Source organism: Arachis ipaensis, chromosome B3, assembly GCF_059453495.1.
Source record: "Arachis ipaensis isolate K30076 ecotype BB chromosome B3, ASM5945349v1, whole genome shotgun sequence".
Taxonomy (NCBI): Eukaryota; Viridiplantae; Streptophyta; class Magnoliopsida; order Fabales; family Fabaceae; genus Arachis; species Arachis ipaensis.
Window position 1 is genome coordinate 94,071,317 of NC_142438.1, and position 23,030 is coordinate 94,094,346.

General features: G+C 39.2%; 1 pseudogene; it reads left to right on the top strand.

Moving 5' to 3' along the window:
• LOC107633355 (uncharacterized) overlaps positions 1-14,876 on the top strand; it is a 90,059-nt pseudogene extending 75,183 nt beyond the window's left edge.
• The last annotated feature ends 8,154 nt before the right edge of the window (positions 14,877-23,030 follow it).

Consider the following 23,030-nt stretch of genomic DNA (forward strand, 5'->3'; position numbering starts at 1 on the left):
TTTTCTTATTTTTCAACTATTCTACCTTCCCAATAAGGTTGTAATCTTCTAAAACACCTTTTTAAGAGTTTTGGGGCTTAATTTTGAGTATTATAACATGGGATATAACTTAAGGGTTCTAGAGCATGGTTTTATGATAAATTAGAAAACGAAGGCTTAGGTTTCTGGTGTGTTGAGAATGATTTGATGTTGGGTGGAGGATGATTGATATACGAGATAGGGAATGATGAACTTTTGACATTAGAAACTAAGTTATGAATGGACAGTGGTTGAGATGAGTCGAGGACTCGGATTGAGATGATGGATCTCTGTATACTGAAAATGTTTTTCTGAAAGCCACTGAAATATTATTTTTACTGAGAATATGAGATGCTATGCGCCCGGCAGGGACGGCGGTTGGATCTCGCCTGTCGAGGTAGTGGCGGCGGCGTAAGGGCAGTGGTTCGTCCCGCTTGCGTTGAGATGTGAGGTCTGTGGCAAGAGTATCCCACTCGCATCCTGATGAGAGAACTTTTGTGTGGTTTAGAATTTCCTCAAATGAATTCTCATTGCAAGTATAGTTCTACACCAACAAACAATCCTCCCAATCAAAAATTTGAGTTGTCATAAATAACAAACCCCAAATGAAAATTAACCAGAGTATTTGGACTCCGGGTCGTCTCACGAAGAGTTGCAATGAAGTGTTTAATTATTGGCTATGAAGTGGGGTAAGGGGGGTTTTGGGTTGATAAGAGGTCAAGAAATTAAACGACGAGAAAAGTAAATTAAGCAAGTAATTAAAGAGGACAAGTAAATAAGCAAAAGCAAATAATAAAGAGAGACATTCATGGCAAAGATTGAGAATATAGGCTTTCTATCCTAGTCATGCAATGATTAATTCATCTTATTTAGTTAACTCCAACAAATAGGGAGAATGTCAAACAAGACTAATCAATCATACCACAATAATAACAAGAATTTATCTCATTACGTCAACTCCAACAAATAGGGAGAAAGTCTAATGAGACTAGCTAATCTCAATCCAAAAGTCCTAATCGACTTACTAATTAAAATAGCAAAAGATTAGCGTCAATGGAAATAATACTAGCTAACAACTCTAGATCGCCAACATAAGTTGGGTTTTCATGACTCAAGATTGCCCAGTCACTCTTTCCAAGCCAAGAATGCTCAAAATCTACTCTAACATCCTTCCAAGCATTTTATCAAACACTTGGAAGGCATAAAAGGAAAGCATAGTAAAATTGTAAGGAATGTAAATCTACACTACTCAATTGTAATGAATTAAACAACAACAAATCCAAATCAACAATAAATGAACATGAATCATAAATTGCATTAAAGAAAAATGGAAGAACAAAAGTGCATCAACAACAAAGTAAGCAATTACTAGAATGAAATACAAAATTAGAGAGAGGAAGAGTAGAGGGATAAGAAATTTTAAAGGAAAAGTAAATCAAAGCATGAATTAAATCTAAATCTAAGATGAAAATTAACCTAACCTAATTCTAGAGAGAAGAGGGAGCTTCTCTCTCTAGAAAACTAACTAAAGGCTCATGTTGACTAAACTAATTGCTCCCCCCTTGCTTGGACTTCAATTCTGCATGAAATACACTCAGAAACAAGTTGGATTTGGGCTTGGGCGGCTCAGAAATCGCCCCCAGCATTTTGCCATTAAGTGGGCCAAGTAAGAGTATCGGCGCGCGCGCACCGGAGAATTCCCAATCTGCACGGAAGCGGTATGTACGCGTGCGTGTCCTTGTGAGAAACCACTTTTGCGCGTGCGCGCCTTGTACGTGTGAGCGTCCATTGGTGCATTCCAAATCTTTGTTTCTTCATGCATTCTCCTCTTTGCATGCTTTTCTCCTCATTTCTTCCATCCAATACTTGCCTAATGAACCTGAAATTACTTAACAAACACATCAAGGTATCGAATGGAATTAGGGTGGATTAAAATCACCAATTTAAGGCCTAAAAAGCATGTTTTTACATTTAAGCATAATTTAAAGGAGAATTACAAAACCATGCTATTTCATTGAATAAATGTGAGAAAAGGTGATAAAATCTCCCAAAATAAGCTCAAGATAAATCACGAAATCGGGGTTTATCAAATCTCCCCATACATAAACTAAGCATGTCCTCATGCTAAAATCAAGAAAGAAGCAAAGGGACATCAACATTTATTCAATGCAAACTAACTACATGCAATCTATCTATATGCAATCTAACTACATGAATGCACCCACTTAGTCAAAATAAATCAATTTCCAATAATACATATACAAACACAAGGGCTAAGGCAATAGCAATTACTCAACCCACAATTGAATTAAATTATTAAAAAGATTTTACAAACTTGCAAGAAAAGAGATGATCATGAGTGGAAACATGTAATTGAGCAATCGAACCCTCACCGGATGTGTATCCGCTCTAGTCACTCATGTGTATGGGGTTGATTCACTCAATTCTCCCCTAATCATGCTTTCCAAGATTTATTTTTCATCTAACAATCAACAATTATTTCATGCATGCATACAAATATCATGAGGGCTTTCCCATAGGTTGTAATGGGGCTAGGGTCAAGGTAGGATGCATATGGTCAAGTGAGCTTGAAATTTGAATCTTTGATTAACTTAAACTTCCCACCTAACCTTTGACGACCTATACAATTCTAAACAAACCTAACTACCCATTCTTCACTTTTCACACACACTCATGCATTCTCTTTTTGATCACCATACATATGCATTGATTTTTATTGAATTTTGAACTTTGGGGCATTTTTGTCCCCTTTTTATTGCTTTTCTTTTTTCTTTCTTTTCTATATATTTTCTCTTTTTTTTCTTTTTATATATATATATTTTTTTTTCTTTTTGTTTTTCTCATTTTTTTTCTTTTCAAACTAAAATGTATACAAGAACATCAATGCATATGGTTTACACATGATTAATACATGAGTATGTACCCAATTCCCAAAAATTTTTCAATAAAAACACAAACACACTTTTATCTCTACCCGATGTTCCCAACTCTCCCAAAATCAAATGATAAACACTCTCACTAGTCTAAGCTAATCAAAGATCCAAATTAAGGACATTTATTATTTTTCACTTAGGCTTGTAATGTGCTACAATTAAGAATAAGTGGATTAAGCATAGGCTCGAAATTGGCTAACAATGGAAGATAAAAGGTAGGCTATTTGGGTAAGTGAGCTATTTGAACAATGGCCTCAATCATGTAAATGCATGTATACACAAAATAATGGACATATAGAATTAAACAAATCAAAGATTACAATCATAGGAAGAGAATAATGCACACAAGAATGAAAATAAGTGGTCATATATGATGTAACCACACAATTAGGCTCAAATCTCACATGCTTGTGTTCTTAGCTCAAAAATCATGTTCCACAAAATATATAATTCAAGCAAGTTCTAAAAAAAATTTTTCTCAATCAATTGGGGTGGGGTGCCCTATAGATAAAATGCTTGAAAAATATCATGATTTTGACTAAGCTTAATATATACAAATGCAAAATAAAAAAATGCAACTAAAAATCCTAAAATGAAATGCAAAAGTGTTGGGATTAGAAACTTGTTACCGAAAACGCCGAGTGGTCGGACGACCTCCCCACACTTAAAAGTTTGCACCGTCCTCGGTGTACTCAAAGATGAGCAAGGGGGTACGACGACTCTCCGAGTTGCCACCTTCACCTGGTAGGTCAACCGGTTGCTGCGTGTTCTTCCTTCCGCTTTCATTTTTTTCTTTTGATGACTCATCCTGAATATAGAAAACAGGAGATAATAAGACAAGTAAATGCACAAGCAAGGAAGCATGGATTGTTGGAATGAGGTAAATCACTAGAATTGAGTGAGTGAATTGGTGTGACAATAATGAAAAATAGTTGTATGGGTTCTAACTTGCATACGGTTTAGAATTCACACTCTAGTATTTAAAAATCATGTCACAATTATACAAAATAAAACATGCACTTCACTCATTCTAGTGTGCTTGAGATACTTTAAAAGACTTGTAGGCTAAAACAACCCAACAAGTAGTGAAGAAGCATAAAAGCATTCAAGCAAAAATCAAGCAATTGTGAAATTGGATAATGCATGGACATTGATTGATGTGTAAGTAAATTTAGTGAACAAAATGGTATATGAAACTCACACAACAATCAATGACACATATTGAGGTTGTTGTAACACCTAAGTGACATAGAGGTGAAACACATGGATGCTATGGAGCTTAGGAAAAAGAAGATAGAAGTGAAAATCAATCACATAGCAAGCATGGTCCACAAAGCTTTACAAAGCTCAAAAATATGTCACTAGGTAAGCTTTCGATCCAATTTCACAATTCTACAATCAATGCATGAAATAAGTGATGTGAACAAGGGTAGACCATAAACAAGCATCACCTAAAAAAAATGCAATGATAATATACAATTGCCTAACAATGGATGATGGATGTATGGTGGCCAAAACATGAAATTCAAAAGAGTTAAGAAGTTTAAAGGCAATGTCACATGTACTTGGTATTCAAAAGCATTAAACATGAAAATTTCCGAACCAAGTAACCAAATATAACCTCAACAAAGAAATCCAACAATGGCAATAACATAATGATGTTAAACTAACACCCTATCAGTAATAAGCAGCAGTAAATAGTAAGCAAGATTAGTAATCCAACACTTATAATAGAAAACAAAAATTAAACTAACTAACTAACTAAAAGAAATGGTGTTATATGATGCTTGGTAGTGTTGGATGATGCTTGAAGGGTGGAAGGAAAAGAAGAGAAGAGAGAAGAAGGAAAGAAATGGAAAGAAGAGAAGAAAAGAAGATGAGTGGAACAGGACAATCCACGCGTGCGCGTCATGTGCGCGTAAGTGTGGATAGATGAAATGGAAGCGACGCGGGCGCGTACAGCACGCATGCGCGTCGGTGGGTTATTTCGAGAGTGGCGCATCCGCGCAAGGTACGCGTGCGCGTGCCTTTGGGCACAAAGTTGGCACACTCCAAGCACAACTCTCGGGAAAATGTATGGAGGGTGAAAAAAAAATCAATCCACGCGTACGCATACATGGTGCGTGCGCGTGGATAGCCGAAAACACTTGGGTACGTGTACGCGTAAAGTGCGCGTGCGCGTGGATTGTGCTCTATTTTTCAAAATTTTTCTATGTTTTTGCACCAAACCAAGCATTCCAAACCTCCAAACAGCTACCACAACATCCTAGAACCTTATTTAACCTACTAGACTCCCAAACAAACTTAACAAATCAATTCAAAACATGAAATTAAATCTAAATTTCCAATATTTACAAAGAGGAAAAGGGAAAGAGTTTACCATGGTGGGGTGTCTCCCACCTAGCACTTTTGTTTATTGTCCTTAAGTTGGATTTATGGGGAGCTCTTCATCAAGGTGGCTTGTGTTTGAATCCATCCTTGAACATCCACCAATGCTTGGATTTCCATTGTGCTTCATCATTCAAAGTTAATAACCCCAAGCTTTGATGGAGTTCTTCACAACCCACGGGCTCCCAAAGTTGATCCTCGTCTTGTGATCCGGGATCCCACACTTTATTTTCACACCCGTCTTCAAGTTGATCATCATTATTAGTCCAACCGGGTGGTGAGTAAGGTGAATTCTCAATAAAGTGGCCGACAATCCTCTTAGACCCCTCTAGTTGAGTACTAGTCCAACCCTTGCTCTTTGAAGCTTCAACCATAATGAGCCTAGACTTACAACACCAACCACGAAACGTCTTTCTTTTACGCTTCATCCCACAAAGCATCCTAAGTTGACCATCCGTTTCAAGCAAGCCATATTCGAGTGGGATAGTAAAGATAATAGAAATGAGTTTCACCCACTCAAATGAAGGTGTAGATGGCAACCTAGGTAAAGGTGTTTCCAAGGATCTTGACAAGGCGTATTCAATTCCCATCCTCCTTTTTCTAAGGACTTCCACCTCTTCACAAGATCTCTTAATTTCAATCCTTTGTTCAACAATTTTATCTAAACCTTTTTCCTTACTCAAATCACAAATGGGAGGACGAGAGAGATTTACCTCTACATTGCTATCAAATCCAATGGGGGAAAGTTCTTCATGTTCAAAGGATTCTTCACCACTAAGACTTGGTGCTTGATCTCCATCACCAAGGGAACTCAATGCTTGGTCTATCCCATCCAAGACTTCATATGGAATATGCCTTGGAAGGTGTGCACTTTCCTCCCTAGCATCAATTTCAATCATCTTGGAGGGGTTTTCTTCAACTCTATGTTCCCAAGGAGGTTCCGAATCTCCTAAGTCTTCAACCACTTCTTCCTCTTGTTCAATAATCCCTACCTCCTCCTCTTGTTGCATGTCTTGCTTTAACTCCTCTTCTTCACCTTGGAGCTTCAAGTTCACTCCCTCACTAAGCTCCTTGGTTGCTTCTCCACATTCCACAATGGAAGTGCCTTGATCGCATAGGCTTAGGCGGGATGAGACTATGTTGCTAATGGCTTCTACCATGATAGTCATTTTTGCTCTTAACTCCTCAAATTTCTTTTCATCCTCCTCGTGTTGCCTTAAAAGATGAGATTCAAGATCTCTCAATTCTAGCATGAGGGCTTCATCGGGAGGTGATGGTGGAAGAGAGGGTTCATTGTTTGAGGAAAGGGTATTGTAGTTGGAAGGTGGTTCTTCTTGGTAGGGTTGTGGTAGTTCAATATTTCCCATTCTTTCCATTTGTTGTACAAAACACTCCATGGTTGCTTGAAATTGATCCAATGTCTCCTTGAAACGATCCCTTGACTCTTGTTCTTCTTGGATATCATGAGTAGGATCATATGACTCTTGGATTGAAGGACATGAGTATTCTTCCATGGGAGGTTGTGGTGGAAAGTGGTATTCATCTTGTGGTTGGAAATTTTCATACATTGGAGGTGGTTCATCTTGAAAATGTTGATGTTGGAATGGTGGTGGCTCTATGTGTGGCTCATATGGCTCATATGATTGTTGGTGTGGTGGGTATGGATTAGGGTCATATGAAGATGGTTGGTGAAAGGTGGCTTGTGAGTATGGTTGATGGTTATGTTGGGGATATGGCTCATAGGTGTATGGTGGTGGTTCTTGAAAGTCACAAGGAGATTCACCATAACCATTGGATTGGTATGCGTCATAGAATGGCTCTTCTTCATAGTGCATTGGTGGAGGTTGTTGCCAAGAGGATTGATCATATGCATATGGCTCCTCCCACCTTTGGTTATCCCATCCTTGATGCACATCTTTATTGAAGTTCCCATTTCCTACAACATAGTTGTAATCACACTCATAGCCAAAGTGAGAATTCATAGTGAAAGAGAAAATAAAAACAAAAGCTAACAAGAAATAAAGAAAACTATGTCCTACAACTAGCAAAAATCAACAAACAAACCAAAAATAAAGCTATTCACAATATATACAATAACCAATAATGTAACACCATTGCAACTCCCCGGCAACGGTGCCATTTTGATGAGAGAACTTTTGTGTGGTTTAGAATTTCCTCAAATGAATTCTCGTTGCAAGTATAGTTCTACACCAACAAACAATCCTCCCAATCAAAAATTTGAGTTGTCATAAATAACAAACCCCAAATAAAAATTAACCGGAGTATTTGGACTCCGGGTCGTCTCACGAAGAGTTGCAATGAAGTGTTTAATTATTGGCTATGAAGTGGGGTAAGGGGGGTTTTGGGTTGATAAGAGGGCAAGAAATTAAACGACAAGAAAAGTAAATTAAGCAAGTAATTAAAGAGGACAAGTAAATAAGCAAAAGCAAATAATAAAGAGAGACATTCATGGCAAAGATTGAGAATATAGGCTTTCTATCCTAGTCATGCAATGATTAATTCATCTTATTTAGTTAACTCCAACAAATAGGGAGAATGTCAAACAAGACTAATCAATCATACCACAATAATAACAAGAATTTATCTCATTACGTCAACTCCAACAAATAGGGAGAAAGTCTAATAAGACTAGCTAATCTCAATCCAAAAGTCCTAATCGACTTACTAATTAAAATAGCAAAAGATTAGCGTCAATGGAAACAATACTAGCTAACAACTCTAGATCGCCAACATAAGTTGGGTTTTCATGACTCAAGATTGCCCAATCACTCTTTCCAAGCTAAGAATGCTCAAAATCTACTCTAACATCCTTCCAAGCATTTTATCAAACACTTGGAAGGCATAAAAGGAAAGCATAGTAAAATTGCAAGGAATGTAAATCTACACTACTCAATTGCAATGAATTAAACAACAACAAATCCAAATCAACAATAAAGGAACATGAATCATAAATTGCATTAAAGAAAAATGGAAGAACAAAAGTGCATCAACAACAAAGTAAGCAATTACTAGAATGAAATACAAAATTAGAGAGAGGAAGAGTAGAGGGACAAGAAATTGTAAAGAAAAAGTAAATCAAAGCATGAATTAAATCTAAATCTAAGATAAAAATTAACCTAACCTAATTCTAGAGAGAAGAGGGAGCTTCTCTCTCTAGAAAACTAACTAAAGGCTCATGTTGACTAAACTAATTGCTCCCCCCTTGCTTGGACTTCAATTCTGCATGAAATACACTCAGAAACAAGTTGGATTTGGGCTTGGGCGGCTCAGAAATCGCCCCCAGCGTTTTGCCATTAAGTGGGCCAAGTAAGAGTATCGGCGCGCGCGCGCCCTGTGCGCGTGCGCGTCGCTGGCAAATTCCCAATCTGCGGAAGCGGTATGTACGCGTGTGTGTCCTTGTGAGAAACCACTTTTGCGCGTGCGCGCCTTGTACGCTTGTGCGTCCATTAGTGCATTCCAAATCTTTGTTTCTTCATGCATTCTCCTCTTTGCATGCTTTTCTCCTCATTTCTTCCATCCAATACTTGCCTAATGAACCTGAAATTACTTAACAAACACATCAAGGTATCGAATGGAATTAGGGTGGATTAAAATCACCAATTTAAGGCCTAAAAAGCATGTTTTTACATTTAAGCATAATTTAAGGGAGAATTACAAAACCATGCTATTTCATTGAATAAATGTGAGAAAAGGTGATAAAATCCCCCAAAATAAGCACAAGATAAATCACGAAATCGGGGTTTATCACATCCCTTCAGTCCTATAGGCGTGCAGGCGCCGGTACCTGGACAGTGATCTGGGCACTATATCTCGGGGGATCCGATATGAGAAATCCGAAGGGCGACGTCTCCATGGAGATGTGTCGGATTGGTAGTTGAACCGACAATGTGATATCACAGCCAGTAGGGCAGTCATTCATCATATGCATTTCCTATCTGTTTATTTGCTTTCCCGACTTGTACTTGTATGCCTAGTTGAATAACATGCCTATTTGCTTACTTGATCTACTTGCCTTGTATGCTTTTACTTGTGAATTACTTGCATTGTTATTAATTGTGCTTTCTACTGGGATTGAGGAGGTTCGAAAGGCAGTGGCGATGGGATCGCATGGAGGATAGGTTGGTGAAGGCTGTGGGACAGTGGTGTTTGGTTAGAATAGAAATCCCTTAAGATAGATCACCCGGTTTATTTATAATAAGGTTTATATTATGCTTATTTGTTTTAGAATGATTTAAGCTTGAATCTTGTGATGGACATGGAGCTTAGGATTGCCTTTGGCATCCCGGGGTCTTATATCCTACATCACTGGGCACTGTTACCATACTGAGAACCTCCGATTCTCATACCATATCTTTGTTGTGTTTTTCAGATGCAGGTCGCAACCCACCTCAGTGAGTTGCTTTGGGATGGTGACAGAAGTGGAGGATCCTGGACTATTTTAGAGTCTTTTTGGTTTATCTGTTTATACATCTCCCTTTTGTATTTTGTTTTGCCTAGAGGCATGTTTATGAGAGAAAAACTTGTATAAGCTGTTTTCACTATATGGTTCTGTATACTTGTATATGGCTAGCCGGCTTAAACTCTGCGAGTCGTGGCTAGTTTCCTATGATATTATATACTTATCTTTTGATATATCTTATTTGTTTCTTGTGCCTCAAGCTAGTAGCTTTGTTAGTACGTTTTGCACTTTTAAAATCCTGTATTTGAGCTATATATTTCATCGGGCTTCTAGATATTATATTATTCTTCTATATATTATACGTATGAGCTTAGAACTGCCGTAATCTCTGGTTAACCTTTGCTTTACGACGCGAGGTAAAGCTTAGGCTAATTAGGGTGTTACATTTAGTGGTATCAGAGCGGTTCGTCCTCGTGTGCCTGAGGGATGGACCGATTATGCTTCATTGCATACTCTGTATGTCTTTTCTTTGATGCTATTATGTTATCTGTTTGATATTGCATAGCATGCTTGTTTGTGAGTGCCTGTTTGGGATAATTGAAGCACTAGGCATTTGTTATTGAGACTGATCACCATGATATCGATTGTTTGGTGTAGACAGGAACCCTAATGGCCACTCGCGGGCGAGGTCGAACACGTACGCGAGAGAGTGAGAATGAGCAACCAGCTGACGATCATGCCAAATTCATGGCGGTAATGGCAAATCTCGCTAATACCATGGAAGCTAATGTTGTTGCAACTCTGCAAGCGGTGCAGAGATTGGGCCAACCGGCCTGGAACGGAAATGGCAATGGGAATGGCGAAGGGAATGCCAATGATAATGCTAAGGATAACAGCGATAACACGGGAGGAGTTCCGATGACCTTGGCGACATTCCTCAAGGTTCATCCGCCAACTTTTTGAGGATCCACAAATCCTGTTGAAGCGGACCACTGGTTCCAGGCTTTGGAGCGTGCTTTACAGGCACAGCATGTTCCTCTTAATCAATATGTAGAGTTTGCCGCTTATCAGCTAGCGGGAGAGGCCCAGCCCTGGTGGCAAGCTGAGTGTCGTTTGCTACAGCTTCAGAACGCCGACATTCCATGGGAGGTGTTCCAAACGGCTTTCTATAAGAAGTATTTCCCTGAGTCTGCAAGAGAAGCAAAGGAGATAGAGCTAATACAGCTGAAGCAAGGTTCCATGTCTGTGGCAGAGTACACTAACAAGTTCGAAGAGCTTTGTAGGTTTTCTCGGGTGTGTCAAGGTGACCCGGAGTCTTACGAGAGTTGGAGATGCGTTAAGTACCAGAGGGGTTTGAAGGACAACATTATGACTGATGTGGCTCCTATGGAGATCCGTGTCTTCTCTGACTTGGTGAATAAGGCTAGAGTAGTGGAAGAATATGCCAAGACTGTGGCGGCATCCAAGGACACTCATGGAGGGAGTTCTAGTCGTGGGCGTGGCAAGTATTTTCATCTGAGAGGACAAAGCTTCAAGAGAGGAGGATATACGCCTCAAGGCCAAGGGGGCTTCAGAAAGAACAATCAGAATCAGTTTCGTTAGCTAGGGGAAGAGGAAATCAGAGTAAGAGTTCTCCGAATTTAGCTTGTAATCGCTGTGGACGTTTTCATCCATATGACTCTTACAAGATTCGTATAGGTGGGTGCTTCAACTGTGGCTTGCCTGGTCATCTTGCGAGGGATTGCACTCGTGGGAGGAATCAAAATGCGAGCCAGAGTCAACATCAAGGTCGAGTCTTTGCTGTGAATGCCAAGGATACTTCTAAGGCGGATCCGTTGATGAGAGGTATATGTCTAATTGGTGATAAGTCCCTAGTTGCATTATATGATACTGGAGCTTCGCATTCGTTTATTTCATTTGATAAAGTTGAGGAATTAGGTTTGAAAGTGTCAGAATTTCCTTTTGATCTGCATGTACATACTCTGCATCAAACAGTTATGACTAGGTCAGGTTGTAGACAAGTAGGTTTCAAGCTTGAGGGTAGAGATTTTGTGCACGATTTGATCTGTTTACCAATGGTGGGACTTGAAGTGATTTTGGGGTTTGATTGGTTGTCGAAAAATTGAGTTTTGTTGGATTGCTTTGAATGGACAATTCGGTTTATACCAGAAGGAGAGAATGGAGCTGTGGTAGCTACGAGATATTACCTGAACTCTGTAATGGTGCACTGTAGTGGGGAGGAGTGTCAGGGTTATATTCTGTTGGCTGCTAATGTGTTGGGTGATGCCCAGAATTTAGATTAGATACCGGTGGTTAAATATTTTCCAGAGGTGTTCCCGAAAGATATTCCTGAGTTCCCACCTCAAAGGAAAATTGATTTTACGATCGAATTGGTGCCGGGAGCCAGACCAGTGTCGGTTGCACCATATAGAATGGCTCCGATAGAGCTGGCAGAGTTAAAGACTCAGTTGGAAAAGCTTCTGAATAAGAGGTTCATTCGACCGAGTGTGTCACCGTAGGGAGCGCCAGTTTTATTGGTGAAGAAGAAAGATGGAGGAATGCGCTTGTGCGTGGATTACCGACAGTTGAACAAGGTGACTGTGAAGAACAAGTACCCGCTGCCAAGGATAGATGACTTGATGGATCAATTACAAGGAGCTGGAGTATTTTCCAAAATAGATTTAAGATCCGGTTACCACCAAATCAGGGTGAAGGAAGATGATATCCCTAAGACGGTGTTTAGGACACGCTATAGACACTACGAGTTTGCGGTAATGTCTTTTGGGTTAACGAATGCACCTGCTATTTTTATGGATTACATGAACAGAGTTTTTCGTCCCTTTTTGGACAAATTCGTGGTGGTTTTCATAGATGACATCTTAGTTTACTCTATAATGGCAAGAGAGCATGAGGAACACTTGAAGATTATGATGCAAATCTTGAAGGAGCGGAAGTTGTACGCTAAGTTGTCGAAGTGTGAGTTTTGGAAGGAGGAAGTGAAGTTCTTAGGTCATGTGGTGAGCAAATGAGGAATAGCCGTAGACCCTTCTAAGGTAGAAACGGTGATGGACTGGGAAAGACCAACGACAGTGAAGAAAGTTAGGAGCTTCTTTGGCTTAGCAGGATATTACCAAAGATTCATTGAAGAATTTTCCCGGATTGCATTACCGATGACGAAATTAACGAGGAAAGAAGTGCCATTTGTGTGGACGTCGGAGTGTGAAGAGAGTTTTCAGACTTTAAAGCAGAGATTAACTTCAGCACCTGTTCTAATGTTACCGGAACCGCATGAACCATTTGAAGTATATTGTAATGCATCACTGAAAGGTTTGGGTTGCGTGTTGATGCAATATCGGAATGTGGTGGCTTACGCATCGCGTCAGCTGAGACCGCATGAGGTGAATTACCCCACTCATGACTTGGAATTAGCGGTGAATGTGTTTACATTGAAGATTTGGAGGCACCACTTGTACGGAGTAAGGTTTAGTGTCTTTTCTGATCATAAGAGTATCAAGTACATCTTTGATCAGAAAGAGCTAAATATGCGCCAGAGAAGGTGGATGGAATTGCTTAAAGATTATGATTTTGAGTTGAGTTATCACCCTGGAAAGGCAAACGTAGTAGCAGACGCTCTGAGTCAGAAATCTCTAACGATAGCTTGGATGAGGATCAAAGAAGAAGAGCTAGTGGATAAGTTTGTAGATCTTAAGCTGGATGTTGGTGAAGTTGCCGGAAGAGCTTGTTTGAACCAGCTACAAATCTCAAGCACGTTTAAATCAGAAATACAAAGGGCTCAGCAAGATGAGCAAAAGCTTCAGCAATTGTTTCAACCTGTTGGTGATAAGAGGTGCGAAGAATTCACTAAGAATGATGAAGGGTTATGGAGGTACAAGGGAAGGATTTGCATACCGGATGTGGGGAGTTTGAGACAAGATTTGTTGTCGGAAGCTCACAACAGTGGATTTTCCATTCATCTCGGAAGCACAAAGATGTATTATGACTTAAAGAAGATGTTCTGGTGGCCAGGGATGAAGGGTGATGTAGCAACAGTAGTATCCAAGTGTTTAACTTGTTAGAAAGTGAAGATAGAGCATCAGAAACCGTCAGGAATGCTACAACCACTTGAGATTCCTCAGTGGAAGTGGGAAGGAATTGCTATGGATTTTGTGACCGGTTTACTGAGGACTAGGTCGGGATTTAATGTGATTTGGCTGATCGTGGATCGCTTAACCAAATCCGCTCATTTTCTGCCTATTCGAGGGAACTGTTCTATGGAAGAGTTAGTAAGATTGTACATCAAGGAGATAGTAAGGTTGCATGGTGTGCCGTCGAGCATAGTATCGGACCATGATCCCCAATTCACTTCAAGGTTTTAGGGAGCTTTCCAAAGAGCTTTCGGTACGAAGCTATGCCTTTGTACCGCATATCATCCGCAAACTGACGGACAATCGGAAAGGACTATTCAGATGTTGGAAGATATGCTAAGAGCAGGTGTGTTGGATCAACCCGGGAGTTGGGATCGTTACATGTCATTGGTGGAGTTTGCATACAATAATAGCTTTCATGCGAGCATTGGGATGGCTCCGTATGAGGCTTTGTATGGACGGAAGTGCTAGTCTCCACTTTGTTGGTATGAATCTAGTGAAGCAAGTGTATTGGGTCCAGATGTGGTAGCAGAGACTACTGAAAAGATTAAGAGAATACGAGAAAGGATTTTGACTGCTCAGAGTCGACAAAAGAGTTATGCGGATCAGAGAAGGAAACCGTTAGAGTTTGAAGTGGGAGTACACGTATTCCTTAAGGTTACACCGACAACTGGGGTTGGAAGAGCAATCAAGACCAAGAAGTTGAACCCAAGATACATAGGACCGTTTGAGATTCTAAAGAGATTCGGGCCGGTGGCATATCAAGTCACTTTGCCACCTCATTTTTCTAACTTGCATGACGTATTCCACGTGTCACAGCTCCGTAAGTACACATCGGATGCGGCTCATGTGTTGGAGCTTGAATCGGTCGAGTTAGAAGAGAACTTGACTTTCCAAGTAACGCCATTGAGGATCGATGACACTAGTGTGAAAAAAGTTACTTGGGAGTGAGCAGGAGTAGAAGAGCACACTTGGGAATTGGAGTCTGAGATGCGAAAGGATTATCTCGAGCTTTTCTCAAGTAATTCAAATTTTGAGGGCAAAATTTTATATTTGATGGGGAGAATGTAAGAACCACAACTAATCGACCGGTTAATTAAGTAATTAATATTGCCCAAATTTAGCTTCCAAAAAGTTAGAGTGAGAATTTGAGGATTTTAAGGTGATTTTCGGACTCAGTAGGTTTTTCTGAGTCAGAAAATGTGTCTTCTGCGAAAAACCGTGAAAAACTGCGAACCGGCAGTTGAACCAGTTGAACCGGTTCAAGTCTGCCTGGTACCGCATGAGGAAAAGTGAAAACCAGCGAAAACCTTAGAAAATATTAGAAATGAAAAACCGAGCGTTAATTTTAAAGGTTTGGCCCGAAGTTGGGCCAAACGGGCTAAAAATGCTAACGGATTGGACCGGGCCCAAGTTGGGCCCAAGCCCAACATATAAAAGGCTCATTAAATGAACCAAGTCAGCCACAACACTAAACACACCCACACTCATGCTGAATTGAAGAGAGGAAGAAGAAACCCTTTTGGTTACTATTCATCATCTTCTTCCAAAGCTCATATCTTGAGCTAGAGAGCTCCGATCGCCACACTGTTTGCGGCTATGTGGTGCACGAAATTGTGATCATCAACAATGGCGCCAAAGACTTGGAGCTCTCAAACATGAATCACACTTTATCACAATTCCGCACAACTAACCAGCAAGTGCACTGGGTCGTCCAAGTAATACCTTACGTGAGTAAGGGTCGATCCCATGGAGATTGTCGGCTTGAAGCAAGCTATGGTCATCTTGTAAATCTCAGTCAGGCAGATTCAAATGGTGATGGAGGATTGATAATTAAAAGATGAATAAAACATAAAATAAAGATAGAGATACTTATGTACTTCGTTGGTGGATTTCAGATAAGCGTATGAAGATGCTTTGTTCCCCTTGAACCTCTACTTTCCTATTGCCTTCTTCCAATCATTCATACTCCTTTCCATGGCAAGCTTTATGTTGGGCATCACCGTTGTCAATGGCTACATCCCGTCCTCTCAGTGAAAATGATCCTGATGCTCTGTCACAACATCGGCTAATCAGCTGTCGGTTCTCGATCATGTCGGAATAGGATCCATTGATCCTTTTACGTCTGTCACACGCCCCACAATCGCGAGTTTGAAGCTCGTCACAGTCATCCCTTCCCAGATCCTACTCAGAATACCATAGACAAGGTTTAGACGTTTCGGATCTCAGGAATGGCCGCCAATAATTCTAGCCTATACCACGAAGGTTCCAATCTTAGATCAGAAACCCAAGAGATATGCATTCAAGCTTGTTTGCATGTAGAACGGGAGTGGTTGTCAGTCACGCGTTCATAGGTGAGAATGATGATGAGTGTCACGGATCATCACATTCATCAAGTTGAAGAACGAATGAATATCTTGGAGAAGAAATAGACTTGAGTTGAATAGAAAAACAATAGTACTTGTATTAATTCATGAAGAACAGCAGAGCTCCACACCTTAATCTATGGTGTGTAGAAACTCCACCGTTGAAAATACATAAGAACAAATAATGTAAGCATGGCCGAATGGCCAGCCTCAAAGGTCTAAGGACTAAACGTCCCAAGATGTGTGTCAATACAATAGTAAAAGGTCCTATTTATAGAGAACTAGTAGCCTAGGGTTTACAGAAATCAGTAATTAATGCAGAAATCTTCTTCCGGGCCCACTGGTGTGTGCTTGGGCTGAGCATTGAAGCTTCCATGTGTAGAGACTTTTCTTGGAGTTAAACGCCAGCTTTTGTGCCAGTTTGGGCATTTAACTCCAGCTTTTGTGCCAGTTTTAGAGTTAAACGCCAGAATTCTTGAGCTGACTTGGAACGCCTGTATGGGCCATCAAATCTCGGGTAAAGTATGGACTATTATATATTGCTGGAAAGCCCAATATGTCTACTTTCCAACGTAATTGAGAGCGTGCCAAATGGGCTTCTGTAGCTCCAGAAAATCCACTTTGAGTGCAGGGAGGTCAGAATCCAACAGCATCTGCAGTCCTTTTTCAGCCTCTGAATCAGATTTTTGCTCGGGTCCCTGAATTTCAGCCAGAAAATACCTGAAATTACAGAAAAATACACAAACTCATAGTAAAGTCCAGAAGAGTGATTTTTATTTAAAAACTAATAAAAATATAATAAAAACTAATTAAAATATACTAAAAACATACTAAAAATAATGCCAAAAAGCGTATAAATTATCCGCTCATCACTATGTGTTTCTTGTGAAGAGCTCTACAAATTTCATATAAGAAACTGGTAAGGAAAGCACGAATCCTTCTCAGTTTCTCTCCTTAAAATTTTGAGTATATATGGTTTTTGATTAAATGAGTTTTTGTGATTCTTGGTATTTAGGTTTGCTCTAATCCTTGCTTAGCCTTGGATTCTTACTAGTAAATCTGTGGGAGGAGATAAGAGCCACTAAACCCTTGTGAATTTATGTGTAATTGGAACCCTAGGTTGATTTGAGGTGATTTATATGTATATAGTTTGATTATTGTGGCTTTGGGAGCTCTTGGAACTTATTTGTGCTTATTGGTGTGGAAGTGAAAGCTTGGAAATTGGTTAAAAGCTATTTGGTGATCAATTTGAGTTTTGGTGCATAAAGGGAAATTGGCCAAGGTATGGTTTTGGTTTCCTTTATGTAGTATATAATATTCATGGACACTTAGGCTAGTGACCTATAGGATAGGTTTGGAAATTGTATGTTGTTGATGATTGTTTGTGTTGATGAGGTATAATGTATTGATGTGTTGTTGTGATTACATGATGAAGTTGAAATTATGATGGATTAGATGCATAAGTATTATTGATTATGAATATGAATCTTGGTTGAGTTGGTGATGAGAATTGGTAATGAGATGATGATGATTGGTGGATATTTTATATATATGTGATAAATGAAGTTGAGAATAATGAAAGGTGAAAGAAATTGTGGTATAATTGATGTGATATGATACAAAAGGTAAATACTGTTGAGAGAAGGGGGTTTGGAATGTGTATGGTAAGAAATTATATAAATTGTGAAGTTTGGTAAAATTGGATTTTTGATAAAATTTGTACGATCATAACTTTAGCCTTAATTTTCAAAATTGCTTGAAATTTGTTTAGAATGAAAGACCTTTGAAAACTCTTTGAATCGGTATAAAATTTGTGAAAATTAGAATTTTGTAGAGAAAGTTATGATCCTTCAAAGTTGGTGTTATAAATCTGAAATTCTGCAAAGTTACATAATTTCATGATTACTGATATGTGCGGGAGCACACCCTCGTACGGACGCACAACCTGCAAATATTTTGATCTGTGCGGACGCACACACCTGTGCGCATGCACAGGTAGGGAAGTGCGTTCTGTTCACAGCACCAGCACAGCTTGTGCACGCACATATCCAAGGAAAAACTTCAACCTGTACGGACGCACAGGTCTGTGCGGACGCACAAGTCGGGAAGGTCAGTCTGTTGGGGGCGCTAGCTCAGGTTGTGTGAGGGAATAGACCGTAGAAATTTTGTCACCTGTGCGTACGCACACATCTTAAAACTTCCTAGGCGTGCGCACGTGCACACCCTTGTGCGGCCGCACACGTCCTGTTTCTTACCTGTTTCTTAAATTTTTCTTGTTTTTCAACTATTCTACCTTCCCAACAAGATTGTAATCTTCTAAAACACCATTTTAAGAGTTTTGGGGCTTAATTTTGAGTATTAGAACATGGGATATAACTTAAGGGTTCTAGAGCATGGTTTTATGATAAATTAGAAAACGGAGGCTTAGGTTTCTGGCGGTTGAGAATGATTTGACGTTGGATGGAGGATGATTGATATATGAGATAAGGAATGATGAACTTTTGACATTGGAAACTGAGTTATGAATGGACAGTGGTTGAGATGAGTCGAGGACTCGGATTGAGACGATGGATCTTTGTATACTGAAAATGTTTTTTTTCTGAAAACCACTGAAATATTGTTTTTACTGAGAATATGAGACGCTATGCGCCCGACAGGGATGGCGGTTGGATCCCGCCTGTCGAGGTAGTGGCGGCGGCGTAGGGGCGGTGGTTCATCCCGCTTGCGTTGAAATGTGAGGTATGTGGCAAGAGTATCCCGCTCGCATCCCTTCGGACCTATAAGCGTGCAGGCGCCGGTACCTGGACAGTGATCCGGGCACTATATCTCGGGTTTTCCATATGAGAAATCAGAAGGGCGACGTCTCCATGGAGATGTGTCGAGTTGGCAGTTGAACCGACAATGTGATGTCACAGCCAGTAGGGCAGGCATTCATCATATGCATTTCCTATCTGTTTGCTTGCTTTGCCGACTTGTACTTGTATGCCTAGTTGAATAACATGCCTATTTGCTTACTTGATCTACTTGCCTTGTATGCTTTTACTTGTGAATTACTTGCATTGTTATTAATTGTGCTTTCTACTGGGATTGAGGAGGTTCGGAAGGCGGTGACGATGGGATCGCATGGAGGATAGGTTGGTGAAGGCTGTGGGACAGCGGTGTTTGGTTAGAATAGAAATCCCTTCAGATAGATCACCCAGTTTATTTATGATAAGGTTTATATTATGCTTATTTGTTTTAGAATGCTTTAAGCTTGAATATTGTGATGGATATAGAGCTTAGGATTGCCTTTGGCGTCCCGGGGTCTTATATCCTACATCACTGGGAACTGTTACCATACTGAGAACCTCCGGTTCTCATACCATATCTTTGTTGTGTTTTTCAGATGCAGGTCGCAACCCACCTCGTTGAGTTGCTTTGGGATGGTGACAGAAGCGGAGGATCCTGGACTATTTTGGAGTTTTTTTGGTTTATCTGTTTATACATCTCTCTTTTGTATTTCGTTTTGCCTAGAGGCATGTTTATGAGAGAAAAACTTGTATAAGTTGTTTTCACTATATGGTTCTGTATACTTGTATATGGCTAGCCGGCTTAAACTCCGCGAGTTGTGGCTAGTTTCCTATGATATTATATACTTATCTTTTGATATATCTTATTTGTTTCTTGTGCCTCAAGCTAGTAGCTTTGTTAGTATGTTTTGCACTTTTGAAATCCTGTATTTGGGCTATATATTTCATCGGGCTTCTAGATATTATATTATTCTTCTATATATTATACATATGAGCTTAGAACTGTCATAATCTCTGGTTAACCTTTGCTTTACGACGCGAGGTAAAGCTTAGGCTAATTAGGGTGTTACAGGGAGCAAGGAGGGGGCTGCTAGGCGTGCATTTGGAAATGTCTGGGGCGCTGTTTTTTGTGTCCAATTGATGATGGTGGTGCGTGGCTCAAACTAAATGTCCACTATAGGCATATGCATATCATTCTGAAGCTCTAGACGTTAGCTTTCTAATGCAACTGGAACTGCCTCATTTTGACCTCTATAGTTCAAGTTATGACCACTTAAGTATGAAGAGGTCAGGGTTGGGGACATGCACCCCGAGCTTGTAAACATAGCCATCGGGTGTGCATGAAATTTGGAGGTTTGGGTGTCCTTAGGGCACGATTTTGATTTATTAGGGCACGATTTTGCTGTACTTGTGTTTTTCTTGTAAAAAATTTTCAATTCTTACTTGTTTTGAGACTAAAAACTCCTAAAAACACAACAACACTTTTCCAACTCTAAATATTTGATTATTTATAGAATTTCATTAGAAAATATAACAAATTTGATTAAAACCTAAGAAAATGAATGAAAAAAAACCTTGAAAATTGCTTAAGATGACGTGTCATCACACCACTAAATTTAAAATTTTTCTTGTCCTCAAACAAAAATGAAAGATAGACTCTGTTTATCTTAATAAAAAAATTGAAAAAGTTTTAAACTGATTCAGAAAATAAAAAGTGGTATTTATGATAATACTTATGGTTACATTTAACTTCTCTTATCCTTTATGAATCTTGCATACTGAGGATTTTTAGGAATTTTCAAAAACTGAAATCTGAATTGTATTATGATAATTTTGAGCTTATATGAGTTAAAGGTAGTTACTTGTCATTTTAATTTGGAAAAAGATCTTTGAGGCTTTTGACTTTTAGTGTTTTGTCACAAGGTAGCTCTTAATGGACTTTCAATCGATAATGCCGAGCTAATTGGCTTAAGTTACCGGATGATAAAGCACCCATCGGATCTAATTACCTAAGTCTCTACTTGATACAATCACACCACAAGTACATAACTAGGGTTTTTACTAATCCAGACATAAATTCCTGGAGCCTCTTTGGACTTCTTAATGTTTTGACTTAAGGCAATTCTTTAAACGAGCTTTCAATCGATAATCCCAATCCAGTTAGCCCAAGTTATTGGGTGATAAAGTATCCCTCGAATTTACTCGTCCAAGTCTTTCTCTGAAATAGAAATATCACAGGTGGGCCCTAATCATTGGTGCTCAGAGCCTTATAACTTTTGATTTCTTTGATCTATTTCGAGACTGTTGTTTTTGAACTACTTCAAGGAATTGATTTGAATTCTCATAATACTTCTTCAAATTTATGTTTTTAAAGATTCTCCTTCTATTTTCACAAGATTCAAACATTTTCAAATTCATCAAATGTAATCACCTCTTTTAAGCACCATCATTTCCATTTGAATTCATTATTCAAATTTTTCATTAAGATATCTGACGGAGGATTTATGTCGGTATAGCATTTCACAAAAATAATCTCGTCGAAGTATAGATCTAAACCGACAATTAAACGTCAATCAACGTTTAATTTGTTTGTCACAAGTACAAACCCTAATAAAAATAACCGAAGTATTTAAACCTCAGGTCATCTCTCAAGAAATTACAGGGAAGTGTTTATGTTATTGGTTATGAGGTATATTTTTGGGGTTTTGAAATGATGAACAAGGAATGTAAATAACAAGAAAATAAACTAACAACTAAGAAAAGTCCTAGCAAGGGTTGAGAATTGGAATTCCTATCCTCATTATCATCGTCAATTGTGATAGTAATTGCCTTTTGCTCTCACTTTTTTAACCTCTAATAATTCAAGGAAATTCAAGTGAGCAAAATCAACTTAAGTTCACAAGTCCTAATCAAAGACTAGATTTAGTGAAGCTCAAGCCAACTAGCAACTTTCAATCACCAATCAACAAGAGACTTTGACAATTCAAGAGTCTCCAAATTACTCGATCCAAGCCAATAACACGAAAATCTATTTTAAAATCTGACCAAGCATTTTATCAAATACTTGGAAGGCATAAAATAAAAACATAGAAAACTAACAAGAAATAGTAAAATCCAAGACAAACAATTGTAAGAAAACAATAACAACGAATTAAAGAAAGCGACAATAAACATAAAATACCTCAAAATACATTAAAAAGAATTTGGAATCAACAAAGAGTCATGAACAATAAAGCAACAAGGTAAAGGAAACGACATATAAAACTAAGAAAGCAAAAAGGTAATAACAAGAAATTAAAAGAGGAACTTGAATAAAAATAAGAAGTAGAATCTAAACCTAGATGAAACTGAAAATAAAAGAAGAAACCCTAAAACCTAGAGAGGGGAGAGAGCCTCTCTCTCTCTCTAGAATTTTCCATCTAAAACTAAAACTAAAATGAAAAGTGAAAAGTCTCTATACCAGCTCCATCCCCAGCCTCTTGTCTTCATTTTCGGGCTTGAAACGGGGCCAAAAGCAGCCCAGAAATCGCCTCCAGCATTTTTACTTTATTACAACACGAGAGGCTCGTCACGCATACGCGTCAGCCACGCCTATGCATCGTTTGAACTTTGCATTGGCCACGCGTACGCATCAGTCATGCGTACGCGTCAATGGACGACGCTCCTGGTCACGCGCACGCATCAGTCATGCATACGCGTTGATACCAGCTTATCAACTCTTTAATTCTTTGTGCTCCTTCCACTTTTGCATGCTCCCTTTCCATCCTCTAAGCCGTTCCTGCCCTATAACCCTGAAATCACTTAACGCACATATCACGACATCGAATGGTAATAAAAGAGGATTAAAAATTAGCAATTTTAAGGCTTAGGAAGCATGTTTTCATTCTTAGCACAAAGTTAGAAAGGAATCTCAAAGACATGCATTTTATATGGATAAGTGTGAGAATAGT